Source organism: Stomoxys calcitrans, chromosome 5, assembly GCF_963082655.1.
Source record: "Stomoxys calcitrans chromosome 5, idStoCalc2.1, whole genome shotgun sequence".
Lineage (NCBI taxonomy): Eukaryota > Metazoa > Arthropoda > Insecta > Diptera > Muscidae > Stomoxys > Stomoxys calcitrans.
This window is the reverse complement of record NC_081556.1, coordinates 107,431,080-107,453,888: the sequence shown is the minus strand read 5'-3', so window position 1 is coordinate 107,453,888 and position 22,809 is coordinate 107,431,080. Positions and strand designations below refer to the sequence as shown.

The 22,809-nt window shown below is 41.4% G+C and overlaps 1 protein-coding gene across 1 annotated transcript in view; it reads left to right on the top strand.

The window, feature by feature from the left end:
- LOC106088399 (mucin-5AC) overlaps window positions 1-22,809 on the top strand; it is a 612,109-nt gene that overhangs the window by 38,036 nt on the left and 551,264 nt on the right. The gene's annotated exons all lie outside the window — the stretch shown is intronic.

Here is a 22,809-nt window from a genome sequence, read left to right as displayed (position 1 = left end):
GTCACTCGATAAAAAAAAAACAGCTGCAAAAGCATTTTGCAACTGAATAACCTATGGCAATGTGGGTTAATCATTTCAACTCAAAATTCAAAAAGAAAAAAACCAACTCGTTGAGCATCGTTTTTTGCAAAATAAATGTTTTCTTCTATTTCTGCTTTTCTTTCGTTTTGTTAGTTCGTTCGTTCGCTATTATGGTTCATTGTACATTGAAGACATTTGCTGTGCCACCTATGCTCTCTTGTCACTCTCTTTTTCTACTCTCATCTCAATAAAAAAAACGAAAATATTAAAAAAAAAACAAAAAAATTTTTAAAAAAAAAAAAACACAAAACAAACCAAAAGTTTTTTTAAGTGTCTAATTTCGTGTTTGTTGTTATTTACTTCTTTTTTGTTTTGTTTTTGTATTCCGTACAACATCAACAATAACAACAACCACCACAACTAACAAACGTGACTCTCGAACTTAAACCAAAAAAACATTACCCGCTTTGCAAACAAACTTGCAAACACATCTTTAAAATTCCAAACCAAATCAATCCAAAAAAAACCATACAACCATACGCCAAATTTTAGATTTCGAAAAGAAATGTAAGTACATTTTTTACAAATACCCAACTACAAATTAAAGCAAAAATATTAAACAATTTTAAAACTCTTTTCTGTTAGCTATCCATTTTTTTTGCAAAATTTTTTTGCTCTACTCATTTGCTTTCTCTTTTGGTTTTTCTTTTTTTTTTTTAATATGCCTTAAATATGAGGAAATTAATACTAAATTCAAAGAAAACACATACTTAAACTAAGGATTTCACAATGGCTATACTTCAGCGATAATGTTTTTATACATATAAATAAAAATTTAAAACAATTTTTTGTAGCAACATAAGTCTTTAATACAGGTAATAAAATGCTTAATTTTAAGATTTCTATATATGGGTGAGAGAATATATGATTGAGAAAATGTTCTCTAAGTGTGTCTTTATAACTGAAAATAGGTTTTATTAACTGAAAAGAATCTGAATGAATTAATACACAATAAATTATGTATTCTAACCTGACAAGTTGGTGAATTTCCAATCTATGACAATAACCTGCATTACATTTACATGTAAAAAAAATCATTGTAATATTCAATATTTTTTACCCTCCACCATAGGATGGGGGTATACTAATTTTGTCCTTCTGTTTGTAAAATGCAAATTTTGCCCATGAACATTTCACTAAGGAACAGGGGCAAACTTCTCACATATCAATGAGTGCAGTCCGATTCAAGTTTAAGCTCCATGATAAGGAGCCTCCTTTTTATAGCCGAGTCCAATCGGCGAGCCGCAATGCGACACCTCTTTTGAGAGAAGTTTTACATGGCATAGTACCTCACAAATGTCGCCAGCATTAGGAGGGGAAAACCACCACTGAAAATTTTTTCTGATGGTCTCGCCACGATTCGAACCCAGGCGTACAGCGTCATAGGTGGACATGCTAACCTCTGCGCTACAATGGGCTCCCTGAGTTTTTGTTTGTAACTCCTCAAAATATTCGTTCAAGACCCCATAAAGTATATATATGACGATCAAGTCATGACATTTTAAGTCGATCTAGCCATGTCCATCCGTCTGTCTGTCAAAAGCTTGCTAACTTTTGCAGGAGTAAATCTAGCCGCTTGAAATTTTGTATAAATACTTCTTGTGTAGGTTGTTGGGGATTGTAAATGGGCCATAACGGTCCATGTTTTGTTATAACTGCCATATTATCCGATTTTTGATCTTGATTTCTTGAGCCGCTAGAGGGCGCAATTCTTATCCGATTTGACTGAAAATTAGCATAACGTGTTTTGTTATGACGTCCAAAAACTGTGCCAAATATGGTTCAAATAGGTCCATAAACTAATATAGCAGCCATATAAACCGATCTGGGATCTTGACTTCTTGGCCTCAAGAGGGCGCAATTATTTTCCGATTTGGCTGAAATGTTTCGTGAAGTTGTTTGATATGACTTCTAACAAATTTGCTAAGTTTGGCTTAAATCGGTCCATAACCTGATATAGCTGCCATATAAACCGATCTGGGATCTTGACTTCTTGGCCTCAAGAGGGCGCTATTCTTATCCGATCGGAATGAAATTGCGCAGGACGTCCAACAACTGTGCTAAATTAGGTTCAAATCGTTCAATAACTTAATATAGCTGCCCTATAAACCGATCTGGGATCTTGAATTTTTGGCCTCAAGAGGGCGCAATTCTTATCCGATTTGGCTGAAATTTTACATGAAGTTGTTTGATATGACTTCTAACAACTTTACTAAGTTTGGTTTAAATCAATCCATAATCTGATATAGCTGCCATATAAACCCACCTGGGATCTTGACTTCTTGGCCTCAAGAGGGCGCTATTACCCAATTTGTCTGAACTTTTGCAAGACTTGTTTTGTTATGTCATCCAACAATTGCGCAAAATATGGTTCAAATAGGTCAATAAACTGATATAGCTGCCATATAAACCAATCTGGGATCTTTAATTCTTGGCCTCAAGAGGGCGCACTTATTATCAGATTTGCCTGAAAATTTGCACGTGGTGTTTTGGTTTCACTTCCAACAACTGCGCTAAGTATGGGTCAAATCGGTTCATAACCTGATTTAGCTGCCATGTAAACCGATCTTGAATCTTGACTTCCTGAGCCATTAGGGGGCGCAATTCTCATCCGATTTGGCTGAAATTTTGCAACAAGTGATTTGTTTTGAAGTCCAACTACTGTGTTAAGTAGGGTTCAAATCGGTCCATAAACTGATTACCTTCCATATAAACCCGTCTTGAATCTTGACTTCGTGAACCCCAAGAGGGTGGAATTATTATTCGATTAGGCTGAAAATTTACATGTTGAGTTTTGGTTTCACTTCCAACAACGGTGCTAAGTATGTTTTAAATCGGTTCATAACTTGATATAGCTGCTATATAATTCGATCTGGGATCTTGATTGCTTGAGCCTTAAGAGGGCGCAATTCGTATCAGAATTGGCTGAAAGTTTGCATGACATGTTTTGTTATTACGTCCAACTGCTGTTACGTCCGATTTTGCTGAGATTTTGTAGAACGGCTTTTCCCATGACTTTTAACAAACGACATGTACAATATGGTCTTAGAGGATCTCCTCAAGGAGGTGTACTGTCTCCTCTACATTGGAATATAGCCATTAACAATATAATATTATTCTCTCTGGAGGAAAAAGGCGTAAAAGTGCTCGAGTATGCTGATGACGTGGCAATCGAGGTTAGGGGAAAGTTTCCCAGCACTCTAAATAATATACTTCACGAAAGCTCTACGTGCAACAGCGAAGTGGGCTACCGAAAATGGTCTAGGTATAAATCCGTGCAAGGCGGAAGTAGTTCTTTTCAGCAGGAGTTGTTGCCTACAGTGGTACCTGTCTCATTGGGAGGAGGAATGTTCCATTTACAGAAAGCGCAATATACCTGGGTGTTTTTCTGGACAGGAAATTGAACTTCAAATCCAACATTTTGGTAGGGGCAAGAAAGGCAACTCTTGCCCTATACACCTGCAAGAGAGCCATTGGCAAACGTTGGGGATTTAGACCGCGTGTCATGCATTGGGCATATACTGCAGTTCTCAGACCAATAATGCTATATGGTGGTGTGGTTTGGTGGACAGCGCTTTAAAAATCCATCTACTGCTCAATATTTAGCAGGATTCAAAGGATAGATTGTTTGTGCATCACAGCCGCACTGAGGACGACACCATCCGATGCACTGAATTTAATGCTACATCTTAGGCCTCTGGACATTGTGGTTACCCATATTGCAGCGATCACTAACGTGAGGTCAAGGGAGCTTTCTTTTTGGTCATGTGGCGGCTACGGACACTGTGTTATCCTTGATACAATATTCGATGTTCCAGGCAGTATGGAACCTACCTTAGCCGCTTTTTGATAAAAAGTACTGTACAACTGTTCCCGATGTAACCGATTGGAACTACGATATCCCTGGTAATAGAAGTTACATAGACTTCTATACGAATGGTTCCAAACTAAACGACCAAGTGGGCTTTTGGGGTGTACTCTAAACATCTAGAACTTGTCATATCGAAAATGTTACCCAAACACTGCAGTATGTATCAAGCGGAGATCCTTGCAATTAAGGAAGTGGTGGAATGGCTAAGATATAATGTCATAACGACAATTGGCATAAATATCTTCTCAGACAGCCAGGCAGCGATTGAATCCCTGGAGAATGTATTTCTGAACACAAAAACCGCCCTCGGCTATCGCAGATCTCTCAACGAGTTGACTGAACAGTTCAAAATTCACCTGTTCTGTGTGCCGGGCCACAGAGATATCCATGGGAATTGTAAAGCGAACGAGCTGGAGAGACTAGGATCTACCCTTCACATTCCAGGGATACTCGAATCTGTGGGTATGCCTCTAGCGACATGTAAGCTACGTTTTCAGGACCAGGCCCGAAGGGCAACGAATGATAGATGTTCACAAAGAGGGGGCTGTGAGCATTCCAAAACTATGTGGGCTATCTAGACTTGAAGAGGTCTACCGCTCAGCCGGCTAGAACAGATGTCTCAGTCATTGTGTCTGCCGTGAAGGGAAAATTTGCTGACAGACTGAAGATTGCAAGTAACACTTCAGCAAAAACTATGAGGACCTCAAGGAAGAAGAGACTACAGAACTTCTGCTATTTGTGTGTCCCACACTGGCAGTCAGAAGGAGTTCCACTTTAGATTCTTACTTATTGTCTAATTTAGCGGATGAAAACATTCGCACGTTGCTGGGCTTTTTATAGCGATCTGGATGATTTAACTTTAGGAACAAGAAGGCATCTTCTTTCACCTATGCCTGTGGTATCACAATGGACGAAAAGGTTTATGGGAGTCTAAATGGCAGATTGCCACTTAAACATTACCTAACCTAAATGCCATGGTTGAGTGGAAAGTGTCTCTGAAGTGTTCTAGTTCTCAGCCATTGATGGACATCATGGCGGTTCACTGAATGATCGGAAAACCTGCTGACAGACTGAAGGTTGCTACCATCGACTTTTGCAGAAGCTGTGAGGACATTGAAGAAGAATAGACTATAGAACACCTTCTGTGTGTGTGTTCCGCTCTAGCAGTCAGAAGGAGTTCCACTTTAGGTTCTCATTTCTTTGACAGCTATATCCAAAAATAGTCCGATTTGGTTCAAGCACGAACTTAACCTGTATATAGAAGATATACGGATCTATGCCAAATTTCAAATCGATTCTTAATTTTTATAGACTGCATCATTATAACCACCACTGAAGGATGGGGGTATATTCATTTGGTCATTTCGTTTGCAGCACATCAATATATCCATTACCGACCCTATAAAGTATATATATTTTTGATCAGCGTAACAATCTAAGACGATCTAGCCATGTCCGTCCGTCTGTCTGTTGAAATCACGCTACAGTCTTTAAAAATAGAGATATTAAGCTGAAATTTTGCACAGATTCTTTCTGTGTCCATAAGCAGATTAAGTTCGAGTGGGCTATATCGGACTATATCTTGATATAGCCCCAATATGGGACCGATCCGCCGATTTAGGGTCTTAGGCCGATAAAAGCCACATTTATTATCCGATTGTGCTGAAATTTGGGACAGTGAGTTGTGTTAGGTCAGTCGACATCCCAGTTTATTTTGTCTCAGATCGGTCCAGATTTGGGTATAGCTGCCATATAGACCGGCCCACCGATTTAGGGTAAAGCCACATTTATTATCCGATTTTGCTGAAATTTAAAACAGTGAGTTGTGTTAGGCCCTTCGATATCTTTCGTCAAGTTGGCCCAGATCGGTTCAGATTTGGATGTAGCTGCCATATATACCGATCTCTCGATTTAGGGTTTAGGGCCCATAAAAGGCGGATTTATTATCCGATTTTGCTGAAATTTGGTACAGTCAGCTAAGTTAAGCCCCTCGACATACTTCTGCAATATGGCACAGATCGGTTCAGATTTAGATATAGCTGCCATATAGACCGATCTCTTGATTTAGGGTCTTAGGCCCATAAAAGCCACATTTATTGTCCGATTTTGCTGAAATTTGGTATAGTAAGTTGTGTTAGGCCTTTCGACATTCTTCGTCAATTTAGCCAAGATCGGTTCAGATTTGGATATAGCTGTCATATAGACCGATCACTCGATTTAATATTTTTGGCCCATAAAAGGCGCATTTACTGTCCGATGTCTTCGAAATTTGTGGCAATGAGTTAGGTCACACCCCTCGACATTCTTCTACAATATGGCACAGATCGGTTCAGATTTGGATATAGCTGCCATATAGACCGATCTTTCGAGTTTAGGTTTTCGGCCCATAAAAGGCGCATTTATTGTCCCATGTCGCCCAAATTTGAGACAGTGAGTTGTGTTAGACTCTTCGACGTCCTTCTTCAATTTGGCTCATATCGGTTCAGATTTGGATATAGCTGCCATATAGACCGATCTTTCGATGTAAACTTTTGGGCCCATAAAAGGCGCAATTATTGTCTGATTTCGCCGAAATTTGGGATAGTGAGTTGTGTTAGGCTCTTCGTCGTTTTTCTGAAATTTGCCCAAATCGGTCCAGATTTTGATATAGCTGTCATATAGACCGATATCTCGATTTAAAGTCATGGCGCCATAAAAGGCGCAATTGAACAATGACTTGTACTTGTAAGTATTTGGTCCAAATCGGATCATATGTCTATATAGTTGCTATGGGACATAAGGTATGAATTTTTCACCGGATTTTGACGAAAGATGGTTTACATATGTACCCGAGGTGGTGGGTATCCAAAGTTCGGCCCTGCCGAACTTAACGCCTTTTTTGCTTGTTTTGACATCAGAGTGACAAACAGATGGACGAATGGACGGATGGACTTTCTTAACCACCTTAGACAATCATAAATACTTTTCAGAGTTTGAATTGGAGCGTTCGACTTCGACTTTTGGCTATAAAAATAGGCTGGATTTTCAAATTTTTTTTAAATATATTTACCATGTTGTCATAGAAAAAAGCTCTAAATGAATGAAGGGCATCTTCAAAAGCTTTGTAGTTAATTTAAAAACCTTTTTTTAAGTTTTCTCACAACACTGATTGTGTGGCCTTATGTTTTCTTGTGATAGTAACTTTCGTAGATGTTGTTCACAAAAGAAAGACTCAAAGCACATTTTACTGTGGCTCCATCTTCTGGAGCTTTTCTAGAAAACCTTGTTTCGTAATAAAATAGAAGGTTTAAATATTGAGTACTATAATCCTTCAAGGTTGCAAATTGTGCTTACATTCTGAAAAGTTCTAAAAATGTTAAAGCTTCAAAGCTTTTATGTACATTAAGGAAAACTTTTGACAAAAGTTTTCTAGGGCACTCCCACTGCTTTTACTTGAAAGCTTTTAGCTCAAAAGTTGAATGCATTATAAAGCTTTCAGAGACCAATCAACCAAATTCCACTCACATTGAAAGAGCACACTCAAAGCCCTGAAAAATTACACTCATTGAGTACATCACTCATTCGAGAGTTACGTCATGATTCAGACTCTGCTGTTATCTCTTCAAAATTCCCGCAGCGACCGAGTGAGAGAGGTGATTTAATGTGTTACGCTCTCTGATTATCTGGGACAATGTATCACATGTTGCTTTCACTCACTCCCCTGCCGGTTAACCCAGCGTGACCAACACCAGCGCATTGTAACTACTGTAACAATTTCATGGCTCTTTGATGCAACACCCCAAAAATTAATAAAAGCAAAAAAACAAGGAATGGGCATTAAATGCAAAAAAAAAAGAAAACAAAAATATTTTCGTTTCATCGGACTGATTGAAAACTGCATGACTATTTTCTTTTTTATCATTCATCACAATATTTGATAAGATGCAAAAGTAATTTAAATGCTACGAATTCATAAGGGCTGCAACAACATGAGAACTTTTGGATACAAAGAATATTTTTGGATATTATTTGGGAATAGCACAAACACACACACACACGCAGGCAAAAGTTAAAAGTTTTTGCAAGGGCTAAGGACTATTCATATGATATGAGGAAAAATTAAATAAATTTTGGTTAGCAAATAGGGCCTAGAGACGAAATTTAAAACAGGGAGTAGTTTTAGGCCTCCCGATATATGACCCAAATATGATTCAGATCGGACCGATCTGGGTCTAAAGTCCTTTATTGAGTCGGGAGCCCTAAAATATTTCCTTCGTTGTCTTTGCTCACACAGTCAAGTCGCCTAATAACGGTTCAGTTTAGACATGGGACATGAGGATATTTGCCTATCCTTGTCTTCTCAATCTTGAAAATGGCATTAATCTCCTTCTTACATTGAATGAATGTTCGTGACCTTATCGTCCTTGTTTTTATTGCCCTGATGGCCAGTTTACCATTCGTTAAGTTGTTCATACTTGACATCCTTGCGTTAGCACCACACCACTTGACGCATTCCCTAATCACCCGGTCTCCACCTGCAGAAGCGTATTATGGGCAGGCAGTCCAAAACAGATCTCAGTCCCTGGGTTCTAAATGTAGACCCCAAAGCCCACTCTGTCCTCTAGCTTTGATCCATTCGTGAAGTACGATCTTCCAGATGACAAGACAAGAAATTCATCAGCCCATGACTGTGCCGCTGGCAGCAGTGCCTCGCACTCGACCTCAAGTGTCGTCTCACGTATCCGATCGCATACCCCTATCCATTCTCCCATCGCACAGTGGGAGAAAATCGAAAAAAAAAACTAATAAAAATATGATGCCAATCTTGAAAAAGACGGTCATGGCCCCCTAAGTACGCCATGCCTTTAGTCTTAGCCAAACTTGTCGCGGAGACTTGATTAATGCCCACTATAAGGAGAGTTCCTTCCTGCTTCTCCTCCCTGTAGAAGACCTACCATTTCTCTACGGACAACTCTTCGTTTTGCTTGTTTAAGACTTCCATTAATCGTTCCGCCGCAAATTTGCCGCCCTAATCCTTGATGTAAATCGTAGCCTATGTGAGCTGGCGGATGTCAATCTTTCTCACAAGGTCGAGCTGTGCGCCCCAGGGAGTGTGGATACTTCCAACGAGCTTTCGGCTGACGCAAAAAGCAGCGTTACGTTGTCCCCCCTATACTCGTCGCTCATAATCCGTATGGGTGGACCCCCTTCAGAGTTCAACATATGATCGAAAATCCGTTTGTTTACCAGATGCTTCAATTGGGAACGATGATCTGGTGGAATCCTAACGTATGCACTGTCGATATCTATGACTGCATAAGTCATCCCATCTCTGTTGTGCTTCCTTGCCACTCTGGCGAAAGAAAGCGACTCCTTACCTTTCTCAGCGACCATTTTTCTCTTCCGTGATGGCTGTAGCATCCTTTTGGATGTTACAGTCCTCCATGAAGACTCAGGGGCCGTGCGCGCTTCCTTCGTTCCTGTTCCGACGTTATCTACCTCCGCAGGACAGTGTCTACATTCTCCATTGCGGGATGGCTGGCTTGGTTTTCCTAGAGTACTTGAAAGCGTTGAGCTCTTTTTCTTCTTCAGGGTTTTAGCAGTGTTATGCTCTTTGGGAGATCTGATTCTCTTTTCAGCTTCCATAGACATCCCAAACACTTCAGTTCTATGCCTTCCAATATCTTGCAATTTCGCCTGATTGTGCTGCCGGTGCATATTCCTCTGCCGCCTTCATCGTGCCCCGGATCGCTTTCTCGGTCCTCTTGCTAGAGGTCCTCATCTCCCGATTCGGCTCAAAGACAGTTTCATTGACACTGTCGCTGTCTGAATCTGAATGGGAAACCCCACCTTCACTAAAGGCTGGGGACGAACTGAGCATCCCTCTGGTTTATCCGCCTCTTCCGCATTCGTTAGTCCGATGACTGGTTGTGGGTATGAAGCATTGCACTCGACTAAAGATGGCAAGGCACCCACACCTATAGAAGCGGTGGACAACATACAACGGTCCGATGTCATCCGATGTTGGGTCTTTGGAGTTCATTTTGAATCTACTTCTGAAAGGCTTTAAAATTTTTACGTAATTCCGATATACAAATTTTTTTCCTTGAGGAGTGAAATGAAGACTCATCCGATCTGCTCAACGGTTACTTTAGTAACCTAACCTAACCTTTGTTCCATTTTTCTCTATCGCAGCTCAACAAACTGCTGAGTCGTAAATACCAAATACAAATTTTGCCCATGAACATTCCACTTAGAAAGCGGGCAAACTTCTCACCTATCAATGAGTGCAGTCCGATTCAAGTTTTTAAGCTCAATGATAAGGGGGCCTCCTTTTTATAGCCGAGTCCGAACGTCGTGCCGCAATGCGACACCTCTTTGGAGAGAAGTTTTACATGGCATAGTACCTCACAAATGCTGCCAGCATTAGGAGGGGAAAACCACCGCTGAAAATTTTTTCTGATGGTCTCGCCAGGATTCGAACACAGGCGTTCAGCGTCTGCCCTACGGTTGCCTCCAGAGTCGTAAGTTGGCATTGACATAATCACGATCCTAAAGAGCCAATGACCTATCCTCGGGTTCAGGCTCCATTTCTGGCCTACATAGTGGCCAATATTCTGCCCTAGATCACTCCTAAATATTTGATGATGTCAGGTAAGGGGAAAACCACGATCTTGTAGAGCCAATGACCTATCCTCGGGTTCACGCTTCATTTCTGGCCTACGTAGTGCCCAATATTCTGTCCAAGATTACTCCTAAATATTTGATGATGTCAGATAAGGGGAAAACCACCGCTGAAAATGTTTTCTGATGGTCTCGCCAGGATTCGAACCCAGGCGTTCAGCGTCTGCCCTACGGTTGCCTCCAGAGTCGTAAGTTGGCATTGACATAATCACGATCCGAAAGAGCCAATGACCTATCCTCGGGTTCAAGCTTCATTTCTGGCCTACATAGTGCCCAATATTCTGCCCTAGATCACTCCTAAATATTTGATGATGTCGGATAAGGGGAAAACCACCGCTGAAAATATTTTCTGATGGTCTCACCAGGATTCGAAACCAGGCGTTCAGCGTCTGCCCAACGGTTGCCTCCAGAGTCGTAAGTTGGCATTGACATAATCACGATCCTAAAGAGCCAATGACCTATCCTCGGGTTCAGGCTTCATTTCTGGCCTACGTAGTGCCCAATATTCTGTCCAAGATTACTCCTAAGTAATTGATGATGTCAGATAAGGGGAAAACCACGGCTGAAAATTTTTTCTGATGGTCTCGCCAGGATTCGAACCCAGGCGTTCAGCGTCTGCCCTACGGTTGCCTCCAGAGTCATAAGTTGGCATTGATATAATCACGATCTTGTAGAGCCAGTGACCTGTCCTCGGGTTCAGGCTCCATTTCCGGCCTACATAGTGCCCAATATTCTGCCCAAGATCACTCCTAAATATTTGATGATGTCAGATAAGAGGAAAACCACCGCTGAAAATGTTTTTTGATGGTCTCGCCAGGATTCGAACCCAGGCGTTCAGCGTCTGCCCTACGGTTGCCTCCAGAGTCGTATGTTGGCATTGATATAATCACGATCCGAAAGAGCCAGTGACCTATCCTCGGGTTCAGGCTCCATTTTTGGCCTAAAAAGGGCTCGACATCCGACCCAAAATCACTCCTAAGTATTTGATGATGTCAGATATCGAAATCATTCATGTTGAGGAAACGAGATGCTTCAAATTGGCCCACCTTCGACTTTTTTGTGAGCATGCAGTTCTCTCTGAGTTAACGTTGAGATCAATAGGTCTAGGCCAGTCATATGCTGCCTCCAAGAGCCTTTCGGCACTTCGGTATGGCTGATTCTGATTTCTTCCCCATAGATATATTATAACGTCATCCGGGTAGCAGACAGATTCAAATATTTCCTCATTCAGCCTTCGTAGTAGGTTCTTTGTAATGGTCTCCCATAGGAGTGGGGTTCGGCGTCACTGCCTGACCTCCCCAGATTTAATTTAGCCTTAGAAATATTTTCATCCGTTGGTGCTTTTGCTTTAATGAAAAGTCTTCTGCAGGCCTTCCTTAGGCCAACCAATTCCGTGGATCTTCATTGTGGTGATAGTTGTTAGCTCCCTTGGTTAGGTGCTAGGGTATGCAGTCCAAAGCGAGTCCAAAGGTCTATTGCCTTTGTTGCACATCTGAACTTTCACGTATCTGGTGATGTACATTAGGATCCACGCCCTTAATTAGGTTAACTTCCCCACAGAAGCTCCTTCCACCAGCTACTTTGGGTTAACATGACTCAAGGTCTCTCAAATGTTGCCAGCGCTAGTGAAGATGGTGGCACCGTCGCTAAATTTCTGTGTAATTTTTTGATTTCTTGGGATTCGAACCCAAACACTCAGCTTTCCAATCTGACGTAGTATTCCTTGCATCACATTGACCTACTATAGTCTTATAATTCATTTATAAATAAATTCCAATTTCTATTACACCAGCAACGTCATTATGGCCGACGTCATCAAACTTTACTCATTTCAACTCACTTAGGGCATATTAACTTGGCAAACTTTAAATCATCTTAGGCATGATAATACACCAGAGAACTATTTGGATATTTAAAGAAATATATCTTGCTGTAGTTCTTGCCAAGTTACATAAAAATTTTCAAATTATGCACTCGCTAATTTCTAATGTAAATGCGCCCTCAGCTAGAAGTCATGCAGAAAATGCATGCACTACGAAATGGAAGTTCATGAGCGGAGAATGTGCGTCAAAGCATGGATAATACATATTAATTTACAATGTAGACATGCATGCACACATGCACACACACACACACAACTACTAAAGAGCATGCCAACACACCCATACATCAACATACTAACACATATGAGAAGTTCAGTTTCTTATGCCCCCAAGGGCTCATAGATGGCCTAGCGGCAGAGTGTGGGGGGATAAATGGTTGCCAAGAACTGTTGGAGAGGAGCCATAACACACACACACACACACACACATACACACTCACACTGCTAAACTAGCAAGAACTATTAACAATATTAAAGAAGTTTGCCATAACCAACCACCTCTACATATTTGCTTAACAAGCATTGGAACGCAACAACAAATTATGGACCGGAAGACGCATCAGCAGGAAGGAAATCCCTTTTACACACACGCACACACACACACACACAACACAGAGTTAGGCAAAGGCACTCCATAGCCTAGACAGTATTACACTTTATTATTTCAATTGTATTGCTTGTGCGAAGAACTTTGTGGTTGTTGGTGCTTTCAACAGAAGCGCCTCCAATACACTGTAAAGCAATGCCATGCTGAGTGTTAAGCCCCTGTTTGTCCATACGAAAGCTATGCAAGAGTACAAGAATTTGCTTGCAATGGCAACAAATTTCCGGTTAAGCATGCTAAGCTAAAATGTTTGCTTTGAAATAGTCTCAGAACGAATACTGGATCGAATTCTGTAGCTCTATGGGAGATATAGCTAAGGCTTCTAGGCAACGGGAGCCTATTCTCCACACCTGTATTGGTGTAGGGTAGATTTAGAAAACAAACAAGCAAAAACATGCTTAGTTAGGTCTTTTTATATATCCTCCGACATGAATCTCATTTGTTAAGTTTCTTGCTCGTTTTTTCTTAATAGGCAGAAAGAGCGGAAAGTTCGATCAGTCGAATATTGGAAATCCACCGCAGTAAATTGTTTTAAAATATTCAAATTTCTATCAATTGACCCAAAAATTAAAACTTCTTGGGGCCGTAGAAGCCAAATCTTGAGATCGGTATATAAAAGAGTCAGATTATATACCGATTTTGACCATTTGCGCGTATGATGAAGGTCATACGAGAAGTCGTTGTGCGATACATCACCCAAATCATATAACACTTGCGGCTTCCAGGAGCGGCTTCAAGATCTCAAATCCGGAGATCGGTTTATATGGGAACAAGCTGAACCAGGTGCGTCTCGTTGCGCCTTCTTTTACTTCATATGGAATAAAACCTATGACCTATGAATTCGCTCGGAGGGTTTAGGGTCATTTAACTTTGGATGTCAGATGTACTGCATTCTTAAAAGATTTTATTAGAGCCCGATATTCTCATGGGGATTTTGGAAGTGGGAAGGGCCCCAGGGTGGGGGCGGTGTGAAGCCCCAGAAACGTGGTTCCGAAAGTGGGTATGATATGATTAAAGCACTCCTTTTTCGGATGATATAATGGCGCAGTGGCAAACTTTTGCCCACTCCATGGAAATTTCCGCAAAATCCGTACTTGGGTATCGGAAGCCTCCTCCAAAAAAACTCATGGTACGACCAAGAGTGTCGAGATGCTACTGAAGCCAAGAATACGCCATATAGAGCAACCCTGCAATCAGTAGCAACGCGCCAGATGAAGGAGAGGTATCGGGAGAAAAGGAGAGAGGAGAAACGTCTATTCCGCAGAAAGAAAAATCAAATGGAAAGAAGTGAGTGTGAGCGAATTGACATGTACCGGATTTAGAACGAAGACCGGAAATTCTACCAAAGAATTAAACATAAAACCGATGGCTTTGGTGCAAGCACATCCTCCTGCAGAGATAAAGAAGGTGAGGATATGGAAAGAACATTTTACCCAACTGCTAGTGTCCGACGTTGGCGGTGAAGAGGATACCCCAGAACCAATCCCTGATGATGGTATAGAATGTTTGTCTCCTATTCAGAATGTGGTCCAAGTAGCAGTGACCCGACTAAAGAACAACAAAGCATCAGGGGCCGACGGGTTACCCGCTGAACTATTTAAGACCGGAGACGACACGCTGATAAGGCGTATGCATCAGCTTATCTGCGCAATCTGGCTAGAAGAACGCGTACATCAAATCGATGGCTTTGGTGCAGTCATATCCTCCTGCAGAGACAAAGAAGGAAATCTGGAAACTGACACAGATAACATGCTGAGGGTATGGAAAGAACATTTTAGCCAAATGCTAATGTCCGACGTTGGCGGCGAAGAGGACACCGCAGAACCAATCCCTGATGATGGTATAGAACGTTTACCTCCTAGTTAGAATGAGGTTCAAGTAGCAGTAAACCCACTAAAGAACAACAAGGCAGCAGGAGCCGACGGGTTACCCGCTAAACTATTTAAGATCGGAGGCGGCACACTAATAAGGCTTATGCATCACCCTGTCTGCGCAATCTGACCAGAAAAAAGCATTCCCAATGATTGAAACCTCAGCATACTATGTCCCGTACACAAGAAAGGACACAAGACAGAATGTGCCAACTACAGAGGAATAAGTCTCCTCCCCATCGCATACAAGATACTCTCGAGCGTACAGTGTGAAAGATTAAAACCTAAAGTCAATGAGATAATTGGGCCCTATCAATGCGGCTTTAGGCCTAGTAAATGCACACTGGACCAGATATTCACCTGGAAAAGACCGAGACGGACACCTGCCATCTTTCCGTTCACTACAAAGGCGCCTTCGTTAGTCCTGCATATTCAAACGAATTTCAAGCCATGTCTGAGATAGGTATTTCTGCAAATCTGGTACGACTTTGCTGGATGACGCTTGCTGATATACGCCTCGTCAGTTAAAATAAGAAAGGAACTCTCCGTAGCATTCAATTGTTGAAGTATTTGTGTTTAATCAATTAATATTTGTAATTCTATAAGTAGGCCTTGCATTTAAGTTTTTCTATTGTACATAAACTTTTTGTTCTTTGTATTTTTAACTTCAATAAAATTATTCAACTCAATAGGTTATGGGCCCTCCATGACATTTAAAAAGAAAAATAAGAAATTAAATTGAAAAATTGAAAAAAAAAAAAAGAAAAATTTTCAATTTGTGAATAGAATTTGAACGTCAGAATCATGGAGTTTTGCAAGACCATCAAGCCGTTAACAGGAGAATGCGATTGGGCAATTTGGAAGAGAAAAGTCAAAGATCTCCTAGATTTTTATGAAGGAGCTCTGGATGTGGTTTCAAGAAAAATTACAAAGCCAGAACCTTTAAAAGAGGGAGCAACTGAAGCTGTAGTGAAAGATTACAATACTCGGTCTGCGTTTTACAGGAAAACGAACGGTCTCGCCAAAACCCTTATTGCTAGTACCATATCTGATGAGATATATATGAAGGTAATGGACAAAGAATCGGCAGCAGATGTTTGGGAAACATTACACCAACAATTTGAAGCAACATCCAAGGACCAGCTGTTCAAGATGTGCACAGAACTTTTCTCATTTGAGTGGGTTGAAAATTTGGATGTTTCAACGCACATTTCGAAGCTTAAAAGTCTGTGGACAGAAATTAACGCGGGTTTGGAATTAAAAGGTAATCAGAAACTTCCAGAACTGCTTCTTATTTGCAAGATTCTGCATGTGCTACCATCATCGTTCAAAATGTTCAAATCGAGTTGGATGATGATAACTCGGGATGAGGATAAGTCTTTAGACGAACTTATTATGCAGCTTTGCCTATACGAACGCAACTTCAAGAAGCCTGGTGATGTTGGAGATCAAGAAGCTTTAGTCATCAATGAGAAGTACTCCAAAATCAAGAACGCTAGTTCTAAAAAGGACAGTATTTGCCATTACTGTAAGAAGAAAGGCCATTGGATAAAAGAATGTCGCAAGTGGATTGCAGATGGCAAGCCTTCCAAGTCACAACAAGTTAAGAATCATACACACGTGGCACTACATGCGATGTCAAATGAAGTAAACATCGCAGATTCAAGTTTGGAATGGTGGTTCGACAACGGTGCAACAAAACATGTTACCAATTCAGATAAGTATTTTGTGGAATACGAAGAATTTGAACAACCCAATTCAATACAGTCTGCAGGAAAAGAGTGTTTAAAAGCCATTGGGAAGGGAAAAATAGAGATGTTATCGAAAGTCAACAATAAGGAAAGAATTGTAACTCTAAACGATGTATGGTATGTTCCAACCATATCTCGAAACCTTTTTTCGATTTTAGCTGCACACGATAGAAATCCAAATAGCAAATTTACATCTACCACAAAAGAATGCAAAATGTACATCGATGGAGAACTTGTGGTACATGGTCAACGAGAAATCAATGGATCACTATACAAGCTTAATGTCCGTCCAAATTCACACACACAGATTACATCCCTGCTTGAAGAAAAGTCGGTGTTACAGTTATACCACGAACGCTGGGGACATCAGGACTATCGTCATGTTAAAATGAAGCTTCAAAAAGATATGGGAATTTCAGTGAAGAATACAAATGAACATTGTGAACCATGCATTTTTGGAAAGTCTTCTAGAAAACCTTTTGGAAGACGTGAGGCTGCTAGTGAACCTGGGGAAATAGTATCAACAGATGTATGTGGCCCTTTTCCACCTTCATTCAGAGGATACAGGTACCTTGTAGTATTTAAAGATCATTATACCAAATACCGATATGGGTATTTCTTAAAACAAAAATCAGAAGTGAAAGATTCGCTTAAAGAGATGTTGATTCACGCAAAATGTCAAGGTCACACTGTAAAAACGTTAATCAGCGACAACGGTGGTGAATTTGACAACGATGACGTCAGAAAAATTCTTGCTCAGCATGGAGTTACTTATAAGTTGACTGCACCATATACCCCGCAGCAAAATGGGTGTGCTGAAAGAGAGAATAGAACGATCGTAGAAATGGCAAGGACTTTCAAGTACGCAAATAAGGATATTGAATTTCCAGAATCACTATGGTGTGAATTTGTGAAATCAGCAATATATATTTTAAACAGAACAGGAAAGTCATCTGAAGCGGATATTAGCCCATTCGAAAAATGGTATGGTAAGAAACCTAGAATCCGACATTTGCGAATCATTGCGTCAACATGTTATATGCACATTCCAAGTCAAAAGCGAAAGAAAATGGACAAAAAGGCTGAAAAGGGATACCTGGTAGGATATGATGGAGACGAGCGATATCGTATTTATATACCAGAAAGGAAAGATGTTCGTGTTTCGAGAGATGTTAAATTTGTGGAGAAAACAAATAATAATCGCTTAGAAGAAAAAAGCCCAATAAAATCCAACGTAAATCCTGGTGCACAACGTATTGATTTGTCAAAGATTAGACGTTTCAATGATTTAATTCAAGATGGTGAAATTCAGAATGAAGAGCCGGATATAAACATTGAACCACAAGATGATCAATTAGCCAAAGATTCACCAAATTTAGAAGAACAAAATTATGATCCTACGAGCAACAATCCTGAAGGTAATTTAGAGAGAAATGAAAAATCTGACAGAAATTAAGAAATAGGAAAGTAATAATTTCAAAAACAACTCATGACGAATTGGCTATGATTTCCCAAGAGTTTGTTAATAGCATTGAAACTCCAAATTCATATTCTGAAGCTACTAAAGGCGACCAAAGATCAGAGTGGTTAGCAGCCATGGAAAAGGAAATGAACTCGTTAATAGAAAACAAAACATGGGTACTTACCGAACTTCCGAAGGGTGCTAAAGCTCTCCCATCAAAATGGGTTTACAAAGTAAAAACCAAAGCGGATGGCAGTGTGGATACCTTCAAGGCGAGACTAGTCATTAAAGGGTATAATCAAACAAAAGGACTTGATTATGACCAAACTTTTAGTCCGGTAGCAAGGATGTCCACAATTCGGTCTCTCTTAAGTGTTGCAGTTACAGAAAATATACACTTAGCACAGTTCGATGTTTCGACTGCCTTCCTTTATGGAGAGTTGGACGAAACTATTTTCATGAAACAGCCAAAAGGATTTGATGACGGAACAAATCGAGTTTGTTCTCTAAAAAGAAGTCTGTATGGTCTTAAGCAAGCACCAAGGTGTTGGAATACTAGAATGCGAAATTTTTTAACCAAACTGGGATTTAAGACAAGCTCAGCTGATTGTTGTTTATACACAAGAAAAAAACATGGAAAGAAAGTAATTCTTGCTCTGTATGTAGATGACGGTTTAGTTGCTGCGTCGGATTTTAAAGACTTGAAGATATTTCTAGATGAACTTAAAGCCGAATTCAAAATTACACAAAAATATGCCGATTACTTTCTTGGTTTAGAAATTAAAAGGTCGGATGATTCTGTAAAGATAAGTCAAAAGTCATATGCTAAGAAAATTTTGGAGAAATTTAACTTCTCTGAATGTAGAGCAGTATCAACTCCGATGGAAAATATAGCTACCGTTGTAGAAGTTCAAAAATCAACAAATGATTTTCCATATCGTCAAGCAGTTGGAGCAATAATGTATTTAATGTTGGGAACTAGGCCAGATTTGGCATTTAGTGTTGGTGTTCTGTCAAGAGCTCTGGAATCCCCTACAAGTGAAGATGTACAAAGACTTAAGCGAGTTCTTCGTTACATTGCTGGCACCCTTGACTATGGAATAATACAAGACGAACGGTGAAAAGAAATTGGAATGCTACAGTGACGCAGATTATGGAGGCTGTACGAGCACAGGACGATCAACAACTGGAGTAGTGGCATGTTATGCAGGCAGTCCTATATCATGGATAAGTCAAAGACAGCCAACCGTATCTACCTCAACAACCGAAGCTGAAATCATAGCAGCGAGTGAGGCCGCTAAGGAATTGATGTGGTTGAAAAGCCTATTCAATGACTTAACTAATTATAATGAAGTACCAGTAATACACATTGATAACACTGCTGCTATCCGATTATCTCAAAATCCTGAGTTTCACAAGAGAACGAAGCATATTTCTTTAAAGCACTTCTTCATTCGTGAAAAGGTAATTGAAGGCGAAGTTTCGGTATCACAAATCTCAACTGAATATCAAATTGCAGACATGATGACCAAGCCGTTACCAAAGCTTCGATTGCATCACTTCATCAATCTTCTCAATATTAATTATTTAAACAAGGGGAAGTGTTGAAGTATTTGTGTTTAATCAATTAATATTTGTAATTCTATAAGTAGGCCTTGCATTTAAGTTTTTCTATTGTACATAAACTTTTTGTTCTTTGTATTTTTAACTTCAATAAAATTATTCAACTCAATATCAATATCAAACGCGGTTGCAGACAAAGAGACAGCCTACTGTGAGATCTCTTTCATATTCTGCTGGAGAAAATTATACGGGAAGCTGGTTTGAATAGGCGCGGCAGACTACTCACAAAAATACATATGCTACTCGCCTATGCCGTCGACATCATTATTATGGGTCGGCCACCGGTAGAAGACTCTCAGGCCAGCAGTGGGCCGCAGAAGGACGAGGCAATTGCTGGTCCTTGATAAGGTGTTACAGGAGTTATAACCGGTTACTGTGCGATAGGCGCGCAAGGAAGTTCTAAGCAAGGATTACTGTGGGCGATGCCATGAAGCGGTTGAGGACTGGATGATCAAATACCTACTATGCTCATGCCCGGATCTACATAGTCATAGGCAATCCATGCTAGGAAGGCAATTCCTCTACAATCGACTACGTGCTCTGCTCATGCCCTGAATCTACAGAGTCATAGGCTATCGATACTAGGAAGGCGATTCTTCTCAAAACTTTGCACACTTGTAGGTGCAAACATTCTGTTGAGTCTCCTCAGAAACGTGGATAAGACTGGTTTGATTTTACGAGTGGCGCTATAAGATCTTCAACATGCTGTCTGCAAGCAGACGCAGAGCACCAATGCTTGCTAATTGCAAATTAATTTTGCCCATGAACATTCCTCTAGGGAACAGGGGAAAACTTCTCACATATCAATAAGTGCAGTCCGATTCAAGTTTTAGCTCAATGATAAGAGACCTCCTTTTTATAGCCGAGTCCGAACGGCGTGCCGCAGTGCGATACATCTTTGGAGAGATGTTTTACACGGCATAGTACCTCACAAATGTTGCCAGCATTAAGAGAGGAAAACCACCGCTGAAAAAAAATTTTTATGGTCTCGCCAGGATTCTAACCCAGGCGTTCAGCGTCATAGGCGGACATGCTAACCTCTGCGCTACGGTGGACTCCTATGCTTGGTGGGGCTTTTACGCGCATCACATTTCATGGCATTCTCCCCTAGGTAACGACAAGCGTGGCATGGCTTTGGCAGAGCAGATTGGAGGCTCCACGTTTTGCTTGGTGAATGAGGATGCCTCCACTAGGGTTGCAAGGAGGTGCAACAGATCGCCAGACATTTATATTGCATTCCTTGATCTCCTGAATGACGTATCCTGGCGACTCTTTGGGGTCAGACTACCTCCCCATAATTCTTACCATCGACCGACCTCCCGACTTTATAACCTCTGAGCGCCGGACGTTTATCAATTAGAAGTCCGATTGGGCTGGCTTCAGAGAGTATACCAATCGCCGCTTCAATGAGCTGAAACCCCCCTCGGATGTGCTAGTTGCCAAGAGGAAATTCCGAGACATCACAAACGCAGCAGCCGCTTGCTTTATACCAGCCGGTCGAATACCCCAAGTCTGCGGTCCAATTTCCCGGCGCAGACGAGCGTGGTGGGATTCATTGTGTGGACCCCACTAACCCCATAATCAGCGAGCGGAATCTGGAACTAAATATGGTAGTCAACGAACATAGGCGGAATTTGTGGCTGGAACACTTGGAGCAATGTAACTTAGGCACCGGTGTGAGCAAGCTGTGGTCTACTGTTAAGTCACTCTCGAACCCCGATAGACGGGATGACAGGACCTCAGTCACTTTTGGCGAACCGCGAATGATCCGAAGAGATGCGCCAGGTTGTTCAGCCATCAATTTAATGTGCATCCTGAGAGTGACAGGGCAAGGAGGAGAGCAATTCGCCGTATCCGTAGTCTCCGAGCCGATGGACAGCCATCACAATTTACCGTGGACGAAGTTACGAATGTCAGCCGTGGCGCCAAATCATCCAAGGTGTTGGGACCCGACAGAATCTCTACATTGATGTTGAAGAATCTGGATTCGCCTGGAGTTGAGTACCTTACCACTGTCCTCAACCTGTCTTTGAACACTTTTATAATTCCTGATGTCGGGAAGCAGAGTGATCCCGCTAGTGAAGCTTGGAAAGGACCCGAGTAAGGGCGCGTCGTACAGACTAATCGCCTTTCTCTCACCAGTAGTCAAGCCAAGCCATCACAATTTTCCGTGGGCGAAGTTACGAATGTCATCCAAGGCGTTGGGCCCCGACGGAATCTCTGTATTGATGTTGAAGAATCTGGATTTACCAGGAGTTGAGTACCTGACTACTGTCCTCAACCTGTCTTTGAACACTCTTTGAGTTCCCGATGACTGCAAAATGGGCAGAGTGATCCCGCTACTGAAGCCTGGAAAGGGCCCGAGTTTGGGAAAGTCGTCATCACCGCACACATTTGCCGTGGTTTCAGCCCAGGCCATGTGACAGGACGATCCTCGTGGCTTTGGACATATCGAAAGCTTTCGACGCGGTCAGCCATGTCAAACTATTTGAGGACATTGCCAACATGTCTCTCCAGCCAGGCCTGAAACGCTGGCTCGCGAATTATCTGTGTGGTCGCCAGTCATTTATGGACTTTAGGGATTGAATGTCGAAGCACCGTAAAGTGAAACAGAGAGTTCCTCAAGGTGGAGTGATATCTCCGGCACTGTTTCAACTCTACCTAGCCTCCAGTCCACCCCCTCCATACGGCATAGAGATCGTATCATATGCGGGCAATTGTACGATCATGTCATCAGGCCCTCCACCCATTGTCGACATCTGCGATAGGTTGAACGTCTACCTCAACAAACTGCAAGAAATCTAAAGATATCTGCCACCAAATCTTCAGCCGCAAAACGCGTTAGGTGAATATCGAGCTTACTGTGATGGTCCATGGAGGAATGATTTCGACCATCAAGAAACAAGGTCCTCAAGTCACTTGGGAGCAGCACTTAGGGTGCAGACAAAGAAACCTTGTTGACCACGTGCAAAGCAATTGGCTGGCTTGTGACACGTAGTGG